Below are 20824 nucleotides of genomic sequence, written 5' to 3' on the forward strand. Positions count from 1 at the left end.
GGGCGAGTTTCTACTTTCAGATGCAAGAGAAATTTTGCGGATTGGTCAATCCGTTCGAGAGATATGGCAGTTTTGGGGTAAGAAACGCTTGAGAAACTCAAAATTCTCGCAGTTCTGATGCTCGAAACGAATAACTAGTACGGCCTAGGGGAAAACTACTCATACCATTGTAATCGGGCGAGTTTCTACTTTCAGATGCGACAGAAACTTTGCGGATTGGTCAATCCGTTCGCGAGATATGGCAGTTTTGAGGTAAGAAACGCTTGAGAAACTCCAAATTTTCGCAGTTCTGAGGCTCGATACGAATAACTAGAACGGCCTAGGGGAAAACTACTCATACCGTTGTAATCGGGCGAGTTTCTACTTTCAGATGCAAGAGAAATTTTGCGGATTGGTCAATCCGTTAGCGAGATATGGCAGTTTTGGGGTAAGAAACGCTTGAGAAACTCAAAATTTTCGCAGTTCTGATGCTCGAAACGAATAACTAGAACGGCCTAGGGGAAAACTACTCATACCATTGTAATCGGGCGAGTTTCTACTTTCAGATGCGACAGAAATTTTGCGGATTGGTCAATCTGTTCGCGAGATATGGCAGTTTTGAGGTAAGAAACGCTTGAGAAACTCCAAATTTTCGCAGTTCTGAGGCTCGAAACGAATAACTAGAACGGCCTAGGGGAAAACTACTCATACCGTTGTAATCGGGCGAGTTTCTACTTTCAGATGCGACAGAAACTTTGCGGATTGGTCAATCCGTTCGCGAGATATGGCAGTTTTGAGGTAAGAAACGCTTGAGAAACTCCAAATGTTCGCAGTTCTGATGCTCGAAACGAATAACTAGAACGGTCTAGGGGAAAGCTACTCATACCGTTGTAATCGGGCGAGTTTCTACTTTCAGATGCGAAAGAAACTTTGCGGATTGGTCAATCCGTTCGCGAGATATGGCAGTTTTGAGGTAAGAAACGCTTGAGAAACTCCAAATTTTCGCAGTTCTGAGGCTCGAAACGAATAACTAGAACGGCCTAGGTGAAAACTACTCATACCGTTGTAATGGGGCGAGTTTCTACTTTCAGATGCAAGAGAAATTTTGCGGATTGGTCAATCCGTTCGAGAGATATGGCAGTTTTGGGGTAAGAAACGCTTGAGAAACTCAAAATTTTCGCAGTTCTGATGCTCGAAACGAATAACTAGTACGGCCTAGGGGAAAACTACTCATACCATTGTAATCGGGCGAGTTTCTACTTTCAGATGCGACAGAAACTTTGCGGATTGGTCAATCCGTTCGCGAGATATGGCAGTTTTGAGGTAAGAAACGCTTGAGAAACTCCATATTTTTGCTGTTCTGATGCTCGAAACGAATAACTAGAACGGTCTAGGGGAAAGCTACTCATACCGTTGTAATCGGGCGAGTTTCTACTTTCAGATGCGACAGAAACTTTGCGGATTGGTCAATCCGTTCGCGAGATATGGCAGTTTTGAGGTAAGAAACGCTTGAGAAACTCCAAATTTTCGCAGTTCTGAGGCTCGAAACGAATAACTAGAACGGCCTAGGTGAAAACTACTCATACCGTTGTAATGGGGCGAGTTTCTACTTTCAGATGCAAGAGAAATTTTGCGGATTGGTCATTCCGTTCGAGAGATATGGCAGTTTTGGGGTAAGAAACGCTTGAGAAACTCAAAATTCTCGCAGTTCTGATGCTCGAAACGAATAACTAGTACGGCCTAGGGGAAAACTACTCATACCATTGTAATCGGGCGAGTTTCTACTTTCAGATGCGACAGAAACTTTGCGGATTGGTCAATCCGTTCGCGAGATATGGCAGTTTTGAGGTAAGAAACGCTTGAGAAACTCCAAATTTTCGCAGTTCTGAGGCTCGATACGAATAACTAGAACGGCCTAGGGGAAAACTACTCATACCGTTGTAATGGGGCGAGTTTCTACTTTCAGATGCAAGAGAAATTTTGCGGATTGGTCAATCCGTTAGCGAGATATGGCAGTTTTGGGGTAAGAAACGCTTGAGAAACTCAAAATTTTCGCAGTTCTGATGCTCGAAACGAATAACTAGAACGGCCTAGGGGAAAACTACTCATACCATTGTAATCGGGCGAGTTTCTACTTTCAGATGCGACAGAAATTTTGCGGATTGGTCAATCTGTTCGCGAGATATGGCAGTTTTGAGGTAAGAAACGCTTGAGAAACTCCAAATTTTCGCAGTTCTGAGGCTCGAAACGAATAACTAGAACGGCCTAGGGGAAAACTACTCATACCGTTGTAATCGGGCGAGTTTCTACTTTCAGATGCGACAGAAACTTTGCGGATTGGTCAATCCGTTCGCGAGATATGGCAGTTTTGAGGTAAGAAACGCTTGAGAAACTCCAAATGTTCGCAGTTCTGATGCTCGAAACGAATAACTAGAACGGTCTAGGGGAAAGCTACTCATACCGTTGTAATCGGGCGAGTTTCTACTTTCAGATGCGACAGAAACTTTGCGGATTGGTCAATCCGTTCGCGAGATATGGCAGTTTTGAGGTAAGAAACGCTTGAGAAACTCCAAATTTTCGCAGTTCTGAGGCTCGAAACGAATAACTAGAACGGCCTAGGTGAAAACTACTCATACCGTTGTAATGGGGCGAGTTTCTACTTTCAGATGCAAGAGAAATTTTGCGGATTGGTCAATCCGTTCGAGAGATATGGCAGTTTTGGGGTAAGAAACGCTTGAGAAACTCAAAATTTTCGCAGTTCTGATGCTCGAAACGAATAACTAGTACGGCCTAGGGGAAAACTACTCATACCATTGTAATCGGGCGAGTTTCTACTTTCAGATGCGACAGAAACTTTGCGGATTGGTCAATCCGTTCGCGAGATATGGCAGTTTTGAGGTAAGAAACGCTTGAGAAACTCCATATTTTTGCTGTTCTGATGCTCGAAACGAATAACTAGAACGGTCTAGGGGAAAGCTACTCATACCGTTGTAATCGGGCGAGTTTCTACTTTCAGATGCGACAGAAACTTTGCGGATTGGTCAATCCGTTCGCGAGATATGGCAGTTTTGAGGTAAGAAACGCTTGAGAAACTCCAAATTTTCGCAGTTCTGAGGCTCGAAACGAATAACTAGAACGGCCTAGGTGAAAACTACTCATACCGTTGTAATGGGGCGAGTTTCTACTTTCAGATGCAAGAGAAATTTTGCGGATTGGTCATTCCGTTCGAGAGATATGGCAGTTTTGGGGTAAGAAACGCTTGAGAAACTCAAAATTCTCGCAGTTCTGATGCTCGAAACGAATAACTAGTACGGCCTAGGGGAAAACTACTCATACCATTGTAATCGGGCGAGTTTCTACTTTCAGATGCGACAGAAACTTTGCGGATTGGTCAATCCGTTCGCGAGATATGGCAGTTTTGAGGTAAGAAACGCTTGAGAAACTCCAAATTTTCGCAGTTCTGAGGCTCGATACGAATAACTAGAACGGCCTAGGGGAAAACTACTCATACCGTTGTAATGGGGCGAGTTTCTACTTTCAGATGCAAGAGAAATTTTGCGGATTGGTCAATCCGTTAGCGAGATATGGCAGTTTTGGGGTAAGAAACGCTTGAGAAACTCAAAATTTTCGCAGTTCTGATGCTCGAAACGAATAACTAGAACGGCCTAGGGGAAAACTACTCATACCATTGTAATCGGGCGAGTTTCTACTTTCAGATGCGACAGAAATTTTGCGGATTGATCAATCTGTTCGCGAGATATGGCAGTTTTGAGGTAAGAAACGCTTGAGAAACTCCAAATTTTCGCAGTTCTGAGGCTCGAAACGAATAACTAGAACGGCCTAGGGGAAAACTACTCATACCGTTGTAATCGGGCGAGTTTCTACTTTCAGATGCGACAGAAACTTTGCGGATTGGTCAATCCGTTCGCGAGATATGGCAGTTTTGAGGTAAGAAACGCTTGAGAAACTCCAAATGTTCGCAGTTCTGATGCTCGAAACGAATAACTAGAACTGCCTAGGGGAAAACTACTCATACCGGTGTAATCTGGCGAGTTTCTACTTTCAGATGCAATAGAAATTTTGCGAATGGGTCAATCCGTTCGCGAGATATGGCAGTTTTGAGGTAAGAAACGCTTGAGAAACTCCAAATTTTCGCAGTTCTGTGGCTCGAAACGAATAACTGGAACAGCCTAGGGGATAACTACTCATACCGTTGTAATGGGGCGGGTATCTACTTTCAGATGCAACAGAAATTTTGCGGATTGGTCAATCCGTTCGCGAGATACGGCAGTTTTGAGGTAAGAAACGCTTGAGAAACTCCATATTTTTGCTGTTCTGATGCTCGAAACGAATAACTAGAACGGTCTAGGGGAAAGCTACTCATACCGTTGTAATCGGGCGAGTTTCTACTTTCAGATGCGACAGAAACTTTGCGGATTGGTCAATCCGTTCGCGAGATATGGCAGTTTTGAGGTAAGAAACGCTTGAGAAACTCCAAATTTTCGCAGTTCTGAGGCTCGAAACGAATAACTAGAACGGCCTAGGTGAAAACTACTCATACCGTTGTAATGGGGCGAGTTTCTACTTTCAGATGCAAGAGAAATTTGCGGATTGGTCAATCCGTTCGAGAGATATGGCAGTTTTGGGGTAAGAAACGCTTGAGAAACTCAAAATTTTCGCAGTTCTGATGCTCGAAACGAATAACTAGTACGGCCTAGGGGAAAACTACTCATACCATTGTAATCGGGCGAGTTTCTACTTTCAGATGCGACAGAAACTTTGCGGATTGGTCAATCCGTTCGCGAGATATGGCAGTTTTGAGGTAAGAAACGCTTGAGAAACTCCAAATTTTCGCAGTTCTGAGGCTCGAAACGAATAACTAGAACGGCCTAGGTGAAAACTACTCATACCGTTGTAATGGGGCGAGTTTCTACTTTCAGATGCAAGAGAAATTTTGCGGATTGGTCAATCCGTTCGAGAGATATGGCAGTTTTGGGGTAAGAAACGCTTGAGAAACTCAAAATTCTCGCAGTTCTGATGCTCGAAACGAATAACTAGTACGGCCTAGGGGAAAACTACTCATACCGTTGTAATGGGGCGAGTTTCTACTTTCAGATGCAAGAGAAATTTTGCGGATTGGTCAATCCGTTAGCGAGATATGGCAGTTTTGGGGTAAGAAACGCTTGAGAAACTCAAAATTTTCGCAGTTCTCATTGTCGAAACGAATAACTAGAACTGCCTAGGGGAAAACTACTCATACCGTTGTAATGGGGCTAGTTTCTACTTTCAGATGTAACAGAAACTTTGCGGATTGGTCAATCCGTTCGCGAGATATGGCAGTTTTGAGGTAAGAAACGCTTGAGAAACTCCAAATTTTCGCAGTTCTGAGGCTCGATACGAATAACTAGAAGGGCCTAGGGGAAAACTACTCATACCGTTGTAATGGGGCGAGTTTCTACTTTCAGATGCAAGAGAAATTTTGCGGATTGGTCAATCCGTTCGCGAGATACGGCTGTTTTGAGGTAAGAAACGCTTGAGAAACTCCAAATTTTCGCAGTTCTGAGGCTCGAAACGAATAACTAGAACGGCCTAGGGGAAAACTACTCATACCGTTGTAATGGGGCGAGTTTCTACTTTCAGATGCAAGAGAAATTTTGCGGATTGGTCAATCCGTTAGCGAGATATGGCAGTTTTGGGGTAAGAAACGCTTGAGAAACTCAAATTTTCGCAGTTCTGATGCTCGAAACGAATAACTAGAACGGCCTAGGGGAAAACTACTCATACCATTGTAATCGGGCGAGTTTCTACTTTCAGATGCGACAGAAATTTTGCGGATTGGTCAATCTGTTCGCGAGATATGGCAGTTTTGAGGTAAGAAACCCTTGAGAAACTCCAAATTTTCGCAGTTCTGAGGCTCGAAACGAATAACTAGAACGGCCTAGGGGAAAACTACTCATACCGTTGTAATCGGGCGAGTTTCTACTTTCAGATGCGACAGAAACTTTGCGGATTGGTCAATCCGTTCGCGAGATATGGCAGTTTTGAGGTAAGAAACGCTTGAGAAACTCCAAATGTTCGCAGTTCTGATGCTCGAAACGAATAACTAGAACTGCCTAGGGGAAAACTACTCATACCGGTGTAATCTGGCGAGTTTCTACTTTCAGATGCAACAGAAATTTTGCGGATGGGTCAATCCGTTCGCGAGATATGGCAGTTTTGAGGTAAGAAACGCTTGAGAAATTCCAAATTTTCGCAGTTCTGAGGCTCGAAACGAATAACTAGAACGGCCTAGGGGATAACTACTCATACCGTTGTAATGGGGCGGGTATCTACTTTCAGATGCAACAGAAATTTTGCGGATTGGTCAATCCGTTCGCGAGATACGGCAGTTTTGAGGTAAGAAACGCTTGAGAAACTCCATATTTTTGCTGTTCTGATGCTCGAAACGAATAACTAGAACGGTCTAGGGGAAAGCTACTCATACCGTTGTAATCGGGCGAGTTTCTACTTTCAGATGCGACAGAAACTTTGCGGATTGGTCAATCCGTTCGCGAGATATGGCAGTTTTGAGGTAAGAAACGCTTGAGATACTCCAAATTTTCGCAGTTCTGAGGCTCGAAACGAATAACTAGAACGGCCTAGGTGAAAACTACTCATACCGTTGTAATGGGGCGAGTTTCTACTTTCAGATGCAAGAGAAATTTTGCGGATTGGTCAATCCGTTCGAGAGATATGGCAGTTTTGGGGTAAGAAACGCTTGAGAAACTCAAAATTTTCGCAGTTCTGATGCTCGAAACGAATAACTAGTACGGCCTAGGGGAAAACTACTCATACCATTGTAATCGGGCGAGTTTCTACTTTCAGATGCGACAGAAACTTTGCGGATTGGTCAATCCGTTCGCGAGATATGGCAGTTTTGAGGTAAGAAACGCTTGAGAAACTCCAAATTTTCGCAGTTCTGAGGCTCGAAACGAATAACTAGAACGGCCTAGGTGAAAACTACTCATACCGTTGTAATGGGGCGAGTTTCTACTTTCAGATGCAAGAGAAATTTTGCGGATTGGTCAATCCGTTCGCGAGATATGGCAGTTTTGGGGTAAGAAACGCTTGAGAAACTCCAAATTTTCGCAGTTCTGAGGCTCGAAACGAATAACTAGAACGGCGTAGGGGAAAACTACTCATACCGTTGTAATGGGGCGAGTTTCTACTTTCAGATACAAGAGAAATTTTGCGGATTGGTCAATCCGTTCGCGAGATATGGCAGTTTTGGTGTAAGAAACGCTTGAGAAACTCAAAATTTTCGCAGTTCTGATGCTCGAAACGAATAACTAGAACGGCCTAGGGGAAAACTACTCATACCATTGTAATCGGGCGAGCTTCTACTTTCAGATGCAACAGAAATTTTGGGGATTGGTCAATCCGTTCGCGAGATATGGCAGTTTCGAGGTAAGAAACGCTTGAGAAACTCCAAATTTTCGCAGTTCTGAGGCTCGAAACGAATAACTAGAACGGCCTAGGGGAAAACTACTCATACCGTTGTAATGGGGCGAGTTTCTACTTTCAGATGCAAGAGAAATTTTGCGGATTGGTCAATCCGTTCGCGAGATACGGCTGTTTTGAGGTAAGAAACGTTTGAGAAACTCCAAATTTTCGCAGTTCTGAGGGTCGAAACGAATAACTAGAACGGCCTAGGGGAAAACTACTCATACCGTTGTAATGGGGCGAGTTTCTACTTTCAGATGCAAGAGAAATTTTGCGGATTGGTCAATCCGTTAGCGAGATATGGCAGTTTTGGGGTAAGAAACGCTTGAGAAACTCAAAATTTTCGCAGTTCTGATGCTCGAAACGAATAACTAGAACGGCCTAGGGGAAAACTACTCATACCATTGTAATCGGGCGAGTTTCTACTTTCAGATGCGGCAGAAATTTTGCGGATTGGTCAATCTGTTCGCGAGATATGGCAGTTTTGAGGTAAGAAACGCTTGAGAAACTCCAAATTTTCGCAGTTCTGAGGCTCGAAACGAATAACTAGAACGGCCTAGGGGAAAACTACTCATACCGTTGTAATCGGGCGAGTTTCTACTTTCAGATGCGACAGAAACTTTGCGGATTGGTCAATCCGTTCGCGAGATATGGCAGTTTTGAGGTAAGAAACGCTTGAGAAACTCCAAATGTTCGCAGTTCTGATGCTCGAAACGAATAACTAGAACTGCCTAGGGGAAAACTACTCATACCGGTGTAATCTGGCGAGTTTCTACTTTCAGATTCAACAGAAATTTTGCGGATGGGTCAATCCGTTCGCGAGATATGGCAGTTTTGAGGTAAGAAACGCTTGACAAACTCCAAATTTTCGCAGTTCTCATTGTCGAAACGAATAACTAGAACTGCCTAGGGGAAAACTACTCATACCGTTGTAATGGGGCTAGTTTCTACTTTCAGATGTAACAGAAACTTTGCGGATTGGTCAATCCGTTCGCGAGATATGGCAGTTTTGAGGTAAGAAACGCTTGAGAAACTCCAAATTTTCGCAGTTCTGATGCTCGAAACGAATAACTAGAACGGCCTAGGGGAAAACTACTCATACCATTGTAATCGGGCGAGTTTCTACTTTCAGATGCGACAGAAACTTTGCGGATTGGTCAATCCGTTCGCGAGATATGGCAGTTTTGAGGTAAGAAACGCTTGAGAAACTCCAATTGTTCGCAGTTCTGATGCTCCAAACGAATAACTAGAACTGCCTAGGGGAAAACTACTCATACCGGTGTAATCTGGCGAGTTTCTACTTTCAGATTCAACAGAAATTTTGCGGATGGGTCAATCCGTTCGCGAGATATGGCAGTTTTGAGGTAAGAAACGCTTGACAAACTCCAAATTTTCGCAGTTCTCATTGTCGAAACGAATAACTAGAACTGCCTAGGGGAAAACTACTCATACCGTTGTAATGGGGCTAGTTTCTACTTTCAGATGTAACAGAAACTTTGCGGATTGGTCAATCCGTTCGCGAGATATGGCAGTTTTGAGGTAAGAAACGCTTGAGAAACTCCAAATTTTCGCAGTTCTGATGCTCGAAACGAATAACTAGAACGGCCTAGGGGAAAACTACTCATACCATTGTAATCGGGCGAGTTTCTACTTTCAGATGCGACAGAAACTTTGCGGATTGGTCAATCCGTTCGCGAGATATGGCAGTTTTGAGGTAAGAAACGCTTGAGAAACTCCAAATGTTCGCAGTTCTGATGCTCGAAACGAATAACTAGAACTGCCTAGGGGAAAACTACTCATACCGGTGTAATCTGGCGAGTTTCTACTTTCAGATTCAACAGAAATTTTGCGGATGGGTCAATCCGTTCGCGAGATATGGCAGTTTTGAGGTAAGAAACGCTTGACAAACTCCAAATTTTCGCAGTTCTCATTGTCGAAACGAATAACTAGAACTGCCTAGGGGAAAACTACTCATACCGTTGTAATGGGGCTAGTTTCTACTTTCAGATGTAACAGAAACTTTGCGGATTGGTCAATCCGTTCGCGAGATATGGCAGTTTTGAGGTAAGAAACGCTTGAGAAACTCCAAATTTTCGCAGTTCTGATGCTCGAAACGAATAACTAGAACGGCCTAGGGGAAAACTACTCATACCATTGTAATCGGGCGAGTTTCTACTTTCAGATGCGACAGAAACTTTGCGGATTGGTCAATCCGTTCGCGAGATATGGCAGTTTTGAGGTAAGAAACGCTTGAGAAACTCCAATTGTTCGCAGTTCTGATGCTCCAAACGAATAACTAGAACTGCCTAGGGGAAAACTACTCATACCGGTGTAATCTGGCGAGTTTCTACTTTCAGATTCAACAGAAATTTTGCGGATGGGTCAATCCGTTCGCGAGATATGGCAGTTTTGAGGTAAGAAACGCTTGACAAACTCCAAATTTTCGCAGTTCTCATTGTCGAAACGAATAACTAGAACTGCCTAGGGGAAAACTACTCATACCGTTGTAATGGGGCTAGTTTCTACTTTCAGATGCAACAGAAACTTTGCGGATTGGTCAATCCGTTCGCGAGATATGGCAGTTTTGAGGTAAGAAACGCTTGAGAAACTCCAAATTTTCGCAGTTCTGATGCTCGAAACGAATAACTAGAACGGCCTAGGGGAAAACTACTCATACCATTGTAATCGGGCGAGTTTCTACTTTCAGATGCGACAGAAACTTTGCGGATTGGTCAATCCGTTCGCGAGATATGGCAGTTTTGAGGTAAGAAACGCTTGAGAAACTCCAAATGTTCGCAGTTCTGATGCTCGAAACGAATAACTAGAACGGCCTAGGGCAAAACTACTCATACCGTTGTAATCGGGCGAGTTTCTACTTTCAGATGCGACAGAAACTTTGCGGATTGGTCAATCCGTTCGCGAGATATGGCAGTTTTGAGGTAAGAAACGCTTGAGAAACTCCAATTGTTCGCAGTTCTGATGCTCCAAACGAATAACTAGAACTGCCTAGGGGAAAACTACTCATACCGGTGTAATCTGGAGAGTTTCTACTTTCAGATGCAACAGAAATTTTGCGGATGGGTCAATCCGTTCGCGAGATATGGCAGTTTTGATGTAAGAAACGCTTGAGAAACTCCAAATTTTCGCAGTTCTGAGGCTCGAAACGAATAACTAGAACGGCCTAGGGGATAACTACTCATACCGTTGTAATGGGGCGGGTATCTACTTTCAGATGCAACAGAAATTTTGCGGATTGGTCAATCCGTTCGCGAGATACGGCAGTTTTGAGGTAAGAAACGCTTGAGAAACTCCATATTTTTGCTGTTCTGATGCTCGAAACGAATAACTAGAACGGTCTAGGGGAAAGCTACTCATACCGTTGTAATCGGGCGAGTTTCTACTTTCAGATGCGACAGAAACTTTGCGGATTGGTCAATCCGTTCGCGAGATATGGCAGTTTTGAGGTAAGAAACGCTTGAGATACTCCAAATTTTCGCAGTTCTGAGGCTCGAAACGAGTAACTAGAACGGCCTAGGTGAAAACTACTCATACCGTTGTAATGGGGCGAGTTTCTACTTTCAGATGCAAGAAAAATTTTGCGGATTGGTCAATCCGTTCGAGAGATATGGCAGTTTTGGGGTAAGAAACGCTTGAGAAACTCAAAATTTTCGCAGTTCTGATGCTCGAAACGAATAACTAGTACGGCCTAGGGGAAAACTACTCATACCATTGTAATCGGGCGAGTTTCTACTTTCAGATGCGACAGAAACTTTGCGGATTGGTCAATCCGTTCGCGAGATATGGCAGTTTTGAGGTAAGAAACGTTTGAGAAACTCCAAATTTTCGCAGTTCTGATGCTCGAAACGAATAACTAGAACTGCCTAGGGGAAAACTACTCACACCGTTGTAATGGGGCTAGTTTCTACTTTCAGATGCAACAGAAATTTTGCGGATTGGTCAATCCGTTAGCGAGATATGGCAGTTTTGAGGTAAGAAACGCTTGAGAAACTCCAAATTTTCGCAGTTCTGATGCTCGAAACGAATAACTAGAACGGCCTAGGGGAAAACTACTCATACCGTTGTAATGGGGCGAGTTTCTACTTTCAGCTGCAACGGAAACTTTGCGGATTGGTCAATCCGTTCGCGAGATATGGCAGTTTTGAGGTAAGAAACGCTTGAGAAACTCCAAATTTTCGCAGTTCTGAGGCTCGAAACGAATAACTAGAACGGCCTAGGTGAAAACTACTCATACCGTTGTAATGGGGCGAGTTTCTACTTTCAGATGCAAGAGAAATTTTGCGGATTGTTCAATCCGTTCGCGAGATATGGCAGTTTTGGGGTAAGAAACGCTTGAGAAACTCCAAATTTTCGCAGTTCTGAGGCTCGAAACGAATAACTAGAACGGCGTAGGGGAAAACTACTCGTACCGTTGTAATGGGGCGAGTTTCTACTTACAGATACAAGAGAAATTTTGCGGATTGGTCAATCCGTTCGCGAGATATGGCAGTTTTGGGGTAAGAAACGCTTGAGAAACTCAAAATTTTCGCAGTTCTGATGCTCGAAACGAATAACTAGAACGGTCTAGGGGAAAACTACTCCTACCGTTGTAATCGGGCGAGCTTCTACTTTCAGATGCAACAGAAATTTTGGGGATTGGTCAATCCGTTCGCGAGATATGGCAGTTTCGAGGTAAGAAACGCTTGAGAAACTCCAAATTTTCGCAGTTCTGAGGCTCGAAACGAATAACTAGAACGCCCTAGGGGAAAACTACTCATACCGTTGTAATGGGGCGAGTTTCTACTTTCAGATGCAAGAGAAATTTTGCGGATTGGTCAATCCGTTCGCGAGATACGGCTGTTTTGAGGTAAGAAACGTTTGAGAAACTCCAAATTTTCGCAGTTCTGAGGGTCGAAACGAATAACTAGAACGGCCTAGGGGAAAACTACTCATACCGTTGTAATGGGGCGAGTTTCTACTTTCAGATGCAAGAGAAATTTTGCGGATTGGTCAATCCGTTAGCGAGATATGGCAGTTTTGGGGTAAGAAACGCTTGAGAAACTCAAAATTTTCGCAGTTCTGATGCTCGAAACGAATAACTAGAACGGCCTAGGGGAAAACTACTCATACCATTGTAATCGGGCGAGTTTCTACTTTCAGATGCGGCAGAAATTTTGCGGATTGGTCAATCTGTTCGCGAGATATGGCAGTTTTGAGGTAAGAAACGCTTGAGAAACTCCAAATTTTCGCAGTTCTGAGGCTCGAAACGAATAACTAGAACGGCCTAGGGGAAAACTACTCATACCGTTCTAATCGGGCAAGTTTCTACTTTCAGATGCGACAGAAACTTTGCGGATTGGTCAATCCGTTCGCGAGATATGGCAGTTTTGAGGTAAGAAACGCTTGAGAAACTCCAAATGTTCGCAGTTCTGATGCTCGAAACGAATAACTAGAACTGCCTAGGGGAAAACTACTCATACCGGTGTAATCTGGCGAGTTTCTACTTTCAGATGCAACAGAAATTTTGCGGATGGGTCAATCCGTTCGCGAGATATGGCAGTTTTGAGGTAAGAAACGCTTGACAAACTCCAAATTTTCGCAGTTCTCATTGTCGAAACGAATAACTAGAACTGCCTAGGGGAAAACTACTCATACCGTTGTAATGGGGCTAGTTTCTACTTTCAGATGTAACAGAAACTTTGCGGATTGGTCAATCCGTTCGCGAGATATGGCAGTTTTGAGGTAAGAAACGCTTGAGAAACTCCAATTGTTCGCAGTTCTGATGCTCCAAACGAATAACTAGAACTGCCTAGGGGAAAACTACTCATACCGGTGTAATCTGGAGAGTTTCTACTTTCAGATGCAACAGAAATTTTGCGGATGGGTCAATCCGTTCGCGAGATATGGCAGTTTTGATGTAAGAAACGCTTGAGAAACTCCAAATTTTCGCAGTTCTGAGGCTCGAAACGAATAACTAGAACGGCCTAGGGGATAACTACTCATACCGTTGTAATGGGGCGGGTATCTACTTTCAGATGCAACAGAAATTTTGCGGATTGGTCAATCCGTTCGCGAGATACGGCAGTTTTGAGGTAAGAAACGCTTGAGAAACTCCATATTTTTGCTGTTCTGATGCTCGAAACGAATAACTAGAACGGTCTAGGGGAAAGCTACTCATACCGTTGTAATCGGGCGAGTTTCTACTTTCAGATGCGACAGAAACTTTGCGGATTGGTCAATCCGTTCGCGAGATATGGCAGTTTTGAGGTAAGAAACGCTTGAGATACTCCAAATTTTCGCAGTTCTGAGGCTCGAAACGAGTAACTAGAACGGCCTAGGTGAAAACTACTCATACCGTTGTAATGGGGCGAGTTTCTACTTTCAGATGCAAGAAAAATTTTGCGGATTGGTCAATCCGTTCGAGAGATATGGCAGTTTTGGGGTAAGAAACGCTTGAGAAACTCAAAATTTTCGCAGTTCTGATGCTCGAAACGAATAACTAGTACGGCCTAGGGGAAAACTACTCATACCATTGTAATCGGGCGAGTTTCTACTTTCAGATGCGACAGAAACTTTGCGGATTGGTCAATCCGTTCGCGAGATATGGCAGTTTTGAGGTAAGAAACGTTTGAGAAACTCCAAATTTTCGCAGTTCTGATGCTCGAAACGAATAACTAGAACTGCCTAGGGGAAAACTACTCACACCGTTGTAATGGGGCTAGTTTCTACTTTCAGATGCAACAGAAATTTTGCGGATTGGTCAATCCGTTAGCGAGATATGGCAGTTTTGAGGTAAGAAACGCTTGAGAAACTCCAAATTTTCGCAGTTCTGATGCTCGAAACGAATAACTAGAACGGCCTAGGGGAAAACTACTCATACCGTTGTAATGGGGCGAGTTTCTACTTTCAGCTGCAACGGAAACTTTGCGGATTGGTCAATCCGTTCGCGAGATATGGCAGTTTTGAGGTAAGAAACGCTTGAGAAACTCCAAATTTTCGCAGTTCTGAGGCTCGAAACGAATAACTAGAACGGCCTAGGTGAAAACTACTCATACCGTTGTAATGGGGCGAGTTTCTACTTTCAGATGCAAGAGAAATTTTGCGGATTGTTCAATCCGTTCGCGAGATATGGCAGTTTTGGGGTAAGAAACGCTTGAGAAACTCCAAATTTTCGCAGTTCTGAGGCTCGAAACGAATAACTAGAACGGCGTAGGGGAAAACTACTCGTACCGTTGTAATGGGGCGAGTTTCTACTTACAGATACAAGAGAAATTTTGCGGATTGGTCAATCCGTTCGCGAGATATGGCAGTTTTGGGGTAAGAAACGCTTGAGAAACTCAAAATTTTCGCAGTTCTGATGCTCGAAACGAATAACTAGAACGGTCTAGGGGAAAACTACTCCTACCGTTGTAATCGGGCGAGCTTCTACTTTCAGATGCAACAGAAATTTTGGGGATTGGTCAATCCGTTCGCGAGATATGGCAGTTTCGAGGTAAGAAACGCTTGAGAAACTCCAAATTTTCGCAGTTCTGAGGCTCGAAACGAATAACTAGAACGCCCTAGGGGAAAACTACTCATACCGTTGTAATGGGGCGAGTTTCTACTTTCAGATGCAAGAGAAATTTTGCGGATTGGTCAATCCGTTCGCGAGATACGGCTGTTTTGAGGTAAGAAACGTTTGAGAAACTCCAAATTTTCGCAGTTCTGAGGGTCGAAACGAATAACTAGAACGGCCTAGGGGAAAACTACTCATACCGTTGTAATGGGGCGAGTTTCTACTTTCAGATGCAAGAGAAATTTTGCGGATTGGTCAATCCGTTAGCGAGATATGGCAGTTTTGGGGTAAGAAACGCTTGAGAAACTCAAAATTTTCGCAGTTCTGATGCTCGAAACGAATAACTAGAACGGCCTAGGGGAAAACTACTCATACCATTGTAATCGGGCGAGTTTCTACTTTCAGATGCGGCAGAAATTTTGCGGATTGGTCAATCTGTTCGCGAGATATGGCAGTTTTGAGGTAAGAAACGCTTGAGAAACTCCAAATTTTCGCAGTTCTGAGGCTCGAAACGAATAACTAGAACGGCCTAGGGGAAAACTACTCATACCGTTCTAATCGGGCAAGTTTCTACTTTCAGATGCGACAGAAACTTTGCGGATTGGTCAATCCGTTCGCGAGATATGGCAGTTTTGAGGTAAGAAACGCTTGAGAAACTCCAAATGTTCGCAGTTCTGATGCTCGAAACGAATAACTAGAACTGCCTAGGGGAAAACTACTCATACCGGTGTAATCTGGCGAGTTTCTACTTTCAGATGCAACAGAAATTTTGCGGATGGGTCAATCCGTTCGCGAGATATGGCAGTTTTGAGGTAAGAAACGCTTGACAAACTCCAAATTTTCGCAGTTCTCATTGTCGAAACGAATAACTAGAACTGCCTAGGGGAAAACTACTCATACCGTTGTAATGGGGCTAGTTTCTACTTTCAGATGTAACAGAAACTTTGCGGATTGGTCAATCCGTTCGCGAGATATGGCAGTTTTGAGGTAAGAAACGCTTGAGAAACTCCAAATTTTCGCAGTTCTGATGCTCGAAACGAATAACTAGAACGGCCTAGGGGAAAACTACTCATACCATTGTAATCGGGCGAGTTTCTACTTTCAGATGCGACAGAAACTTTGCGGATTGGTCAATCCGTTCGCGAGATATGGCAGTTTTGAGGTAAGAAACGCTTGAGAAACTCCAAATTTTCGCAGTTCTGAGGCTCGAAACGAATAACTAGAACGGCCTAGGTGAAAACTACTCCTACCATTGTAATCGGGCGAGCTTCTACTTTCAGATGCAACAGAAATTTTGGGGATTGGTCAATCCGTTCGCGAGATATGGCAGTTTCGAGGTAAGAAACGCTTGAGAAACTCCAAATTTTCGCAGTTCTGAGGCTCGAAACGAATAACTAGAACGGCCTAGGGGAAAACTACTCATACCATTGTAATCGGGCGAGTTTCTACTTTCAGATGCGGCAGAAATTTTGCGGATTGGTCAATCTGTTCGCGAGATATGGCAGTTTTGAGGTAAGAAACGCTTGAGAAACTCCAAATTTTCGCAGTTCTGAGGCTCGAAACGAATAACTAGAACGGCCTAGGGGAAAACTACTCATACCGTTCTAATCGGGCGAGTTTCTACTTTCAGATGCGACAGAAACTTTGCGGATTGGTCAATCCGTTCGCGAGATATGGCAGTTTTGAGGTAAGAAACGCTTGAGAAACTCCAAATGTTCGCAGTTCTGATGCTCGAAACGAATAACTAGAACTGCCTAGGGGAAAACTACTCATACCGGTGTAATCTGGCGAGTTTCTACTTTCAGATGCAACAGAAATTTTGCGGATGGGTCAATCCGTTCGCGAGATATGGCAGTTTTGAGGTAAGAAACGCTTGACAAACTCCAAATTTTCGCAGTTCTCATTGTCGAAACGAATAACTAGAACTGCCTAGGGGAAAACTACTCATACCGTTGTAATGGGGCTAGTTTCTACTTTCAGATGTAACAGAAACTTTGCGGATTGGTCAATCCGTTCGCGAGATATGGCAGTTTTGAGGTAAGAAACGCTTGAGAAACTCCAAATTTTCGCAGTTCTGATGCTCGAAACGAATAACTAGAACGGCCTAGGGGAAAACTACTCATACCATTGTAATCGGGCGAGTTTCTACTTTCAGATGCGACAGAAACTTTGCGGATTGGTCAATCCGTTCGCGAGATATGGCAGTTTTGAGGTAAGAAACGCTTGAGAAACTCCAAATGTTCGCAGTTCTGATGCTCGAAACGAATAACTAGAACGGCCTTGGGGAAAACTACTCATACCGTTGTAATGGGGAGAGTTTCTACTTTCAGATGCAACAGAAACTTTGCGGATTGGTCAATCCGTTCGCGAGATATGGCAGTTTTGAGGTAAGAAACGCTTGAGAAACTCCAAATTTTTGCAGTTCTAAGGCTCGAAACGACTAACTAGAACGGTCTAGGGGAAAGCAACTCATACCGTTGTAATCGGGCGAGTTTCTGCTTTCAGATGCAACAGAAATTTTGCGGATTGGTCAATCCGTTCGCGAGATATGGCAGTTTTGAGGTAAGAAACGCTTGAGAAACTCCAAAATTTCGCAGTTCTGATGCCCGAAACGAATAACTAGAACGGCCTAGTGGAAAACTACTCATACCGTTGTAATCGGGCGAGTTTCTACTTTCAGATGCAACAGAAATTTTGCGGATGGGTCAATCCGTTCGCGAGATATGGCAGTTTTGAGGTAAGAAACGCTTGACAAACTCCAAATTTTCGCAGTTCTCATTGTCGAAACGAATAACTAGAACGGCCTAGGGGAAAACTACACATACCGTTGTAATGGGGCGAGTTTCTACTTTCAGATGCAAGAGAAATTTTGCGGATTGGTCAATTAGTTCGCGAGATATGGCAGTTTTGGTGTAAGAAACGCATGAGAAACTCAAAATTTTCGCAGTTCTGAGGCTCGAAACGAATAACTAGAACGGCCTAGGGGAAAACTACTCATACCGTTGTAATGGGGCTAGTTTCTACTTTCAGATGCAAGAGAAATTTTGCGGATTGGTCAATCCGTTCGCGAGATCTGGCAGTTTTGGGGTAAGAAACGCTTGAGAAACTCCAAATGTTCGCAGTTCTGATGCTCGAATCGAATAACTAGAACTGCCTAGGGGAAAACTACTCATACCGTTGTAATGGGGCGAGTTTCTACTTTCAGATGCAAGAGAAATTTTGCGGATTGGACAATCCGTTCGCGAGATATGGCAGTTTTGGGGTAAGACACGCTTGAGAAACTCAAACTTTTCGCAGTTCTGATGCTCGAAACGAATAACTAGTACGGCCTAGGGGAAGACTACTCATACCATTGTAATCGGGCGAGTTTCTACTTTCAGATGCGACAGAATCTTTGCGGATTGGTCAATCCGTTCGCGAGATATGGCAGTTTTGAGGTAAGAAACGCTTGAGAAACCCCAAATTTTCGCAGTTCTGATGCTCGAAACGAATAACTAGAACTGCCTAGGGGAAAACTACTCGTACCGTTGTAATGTGGCTAGTTTCTACTTTCAGATGCAACAGAAATTTTGCGGATTTGTCAATCCGTTCGCGAGATATGGCAGTTTTGAGGTAAGAAACGCTTGAGAAACTCCAAATTTTCGCAGTTCTGATGCTCGAAACGAATAACTAGAACGGCCTAGGGGAAAACTACTCATACCGTTGTAATGGGGCGAGTTTCTACTTTCAGCTGCAACGGAAACTTTGCGGATTGGTCAATCCGTTCGCGAGATATGGCAGTTTTGAGGTAAGAAACGCTTGAGAAACTCCAAATTTTCGCAGTTCTGAGGCTCGAAACGAATAACTAGAACGGCCTAGGTGAAAACTACTCATACCGTTGTAATGGGGCGAGTTTCTACTTTCAGATGCAAGAGAAATTTTGCGGATTGGTCAATCCGTTCGTGAGATATGGCAGTTTTGGGGTAAGAAACGCTTGAGAAACTCCAAATTTTCGCAGTTCTGAGGCTCGAAACGAATAACTAGAACGGCGTAGGGGAAAACTACTCATACCGTTGTAATGGGGCGGGTTTCTACTTTCAGATACAAGAGAAATTTTGCGGATTGGTCAATCCGTTCGCGAGATATGGCAGTTTTGGGGTAAGAAACGCTTGAGAAACTCAAAATTTTCGCAGTTTTGATGCTCGAAACGAATAACTAGAACGGCCTAGGGGAAAACTACTCATACCATCGTAATCGGCCGAGTTTCTACTTTCGGATGCGACAGAAACTTTGCGGATTGGTCAATCCGTTCGCGAGATATGGCAGTTTTGAGGTAAGAAACGCTTGAGAAACTCCAAATGTTCGCAGTTCTGAAGCTCGAAACGAATAACTAGAACGGCCTTGGGGAAAACTACTCATACCGTTGAAATGGGGAGAGTTTCTACTTTCAGATGCAACAGAAACTTTGCGGATTGGTCAATCCGTTCGCGAGATATGGCAGTTTTGAGGTAAGAAACGCTTGAGAAACTCCAAATTTTTGCAGTTCTGAGGCTCGAAACGAATAACTAGAACGGTCTAGGGGAAAGCTACTCATACCGTTGTAATCGGGCGAGTTTATGCTTTCAGATGCAACAGAAATTTTGCGGATTGGTCAATCCGTTCGCGAGATATGGCAGTTTTGAGGTAAGAAACGCTTGAGAAACTCCAAATTTTCGCAGTTCTGATGCTCGAAACGAATAACTAGAACGGCCTAGGGGAAAACTACTCATACCATTGTAATCGGGCGAGTTTCTACTTTCAGATGCGACAGAAACTTTGCGGATTGGTCAATCCGTTCGCGAGATATGGCAGTTTTGAGGTAAGAAACGCTTGAGAAACTCCAAATGTTCGCAGTTCTGATGCTCGAAACGAATAACTAGAACGGCCTTGGGGAAAACTACTCATACCGTTGTAATGGGGAGAGTTTCTACTTTCAGATGCAACAGAAACTTTGCGGATTGGTCAATCCGTTCGCGAGATATGGCAGTTTTGAGGTAAGAAACGCTTGAGAAACTCAAAATTTTTGCAGTTCTAAGGCTCGAAACGAATAACTAGAACGGTCTAGGGGAAAGCTACTCATACCGTTGTAATCGGGCGAGTTTCTGCTTTCAGATGCAACAGAAATTTTGCGGATTGGTCAATCCGTTCGCGAGATATGGCAGTTTTGAGGTAAGAAACGCTTGAGAAACTCCAAAATTTCGCAGTTCTGATGCCCGAAACGAATAACTAGAACGGCCTAGTGGAAAACTACTCATACCGTTGTAATCGGGCGAGTTTCTACTTTCAGATGCAACAGAAATTTTGCGGATGGGTCAATCCGTTCGCGAGATATGGCAGCTTTGAGGTAAGAAACGCTTGAGAAACTCAACATTTTCGCAGTTCTGATGCTCGAAACGAATAACTAGAACGGCCTAGGGGAAAACTACACATACCGTTGTAATGGGGCGAGTTTCTACTTTCAGATGCAAGAGAAATTTTGCGGATTGGTCAATCAGTTCGCGAGATATGGCAGTTTTGGTGTATGAAACGCATGAGAAACTCAAAATTTTCGCAGTTCTGAGGCTCGAAACGAATAACTAGAACGGCCTAGGGGAAAACCACTCATACCGTTGTAATGGGGCTAGTTTCTACTTTCAGATGCAACAGAAATTTTGCGGATTGGTCAATCCGTTCGCGAGATATGGCAGTTTTGAGGTAAGAAACGCTTGAGAAACTCCAAATTTTCGCAGTTCTGATGCTCGAAACGAATAACTAGAACGGCCTAGGGGAAAACTACTCATACCGTTGTAATGG

The sequence above is a fragment of the Ptiloglossa arizonensis genome, chromosome 7 (assembly GCF_051014685.1).
Source record: "Ptiloglossa arizonensis isolate GNS036 chromosome 7, iyPtiAriz1_principal, whole genome shotgun sequence".
NCBI lineage: Eukaryota > Metazoa > Arthropoda > Insecta > Hymenoptera > Colletidae > Ptiloglossa > Ptiloglossa arizonensis.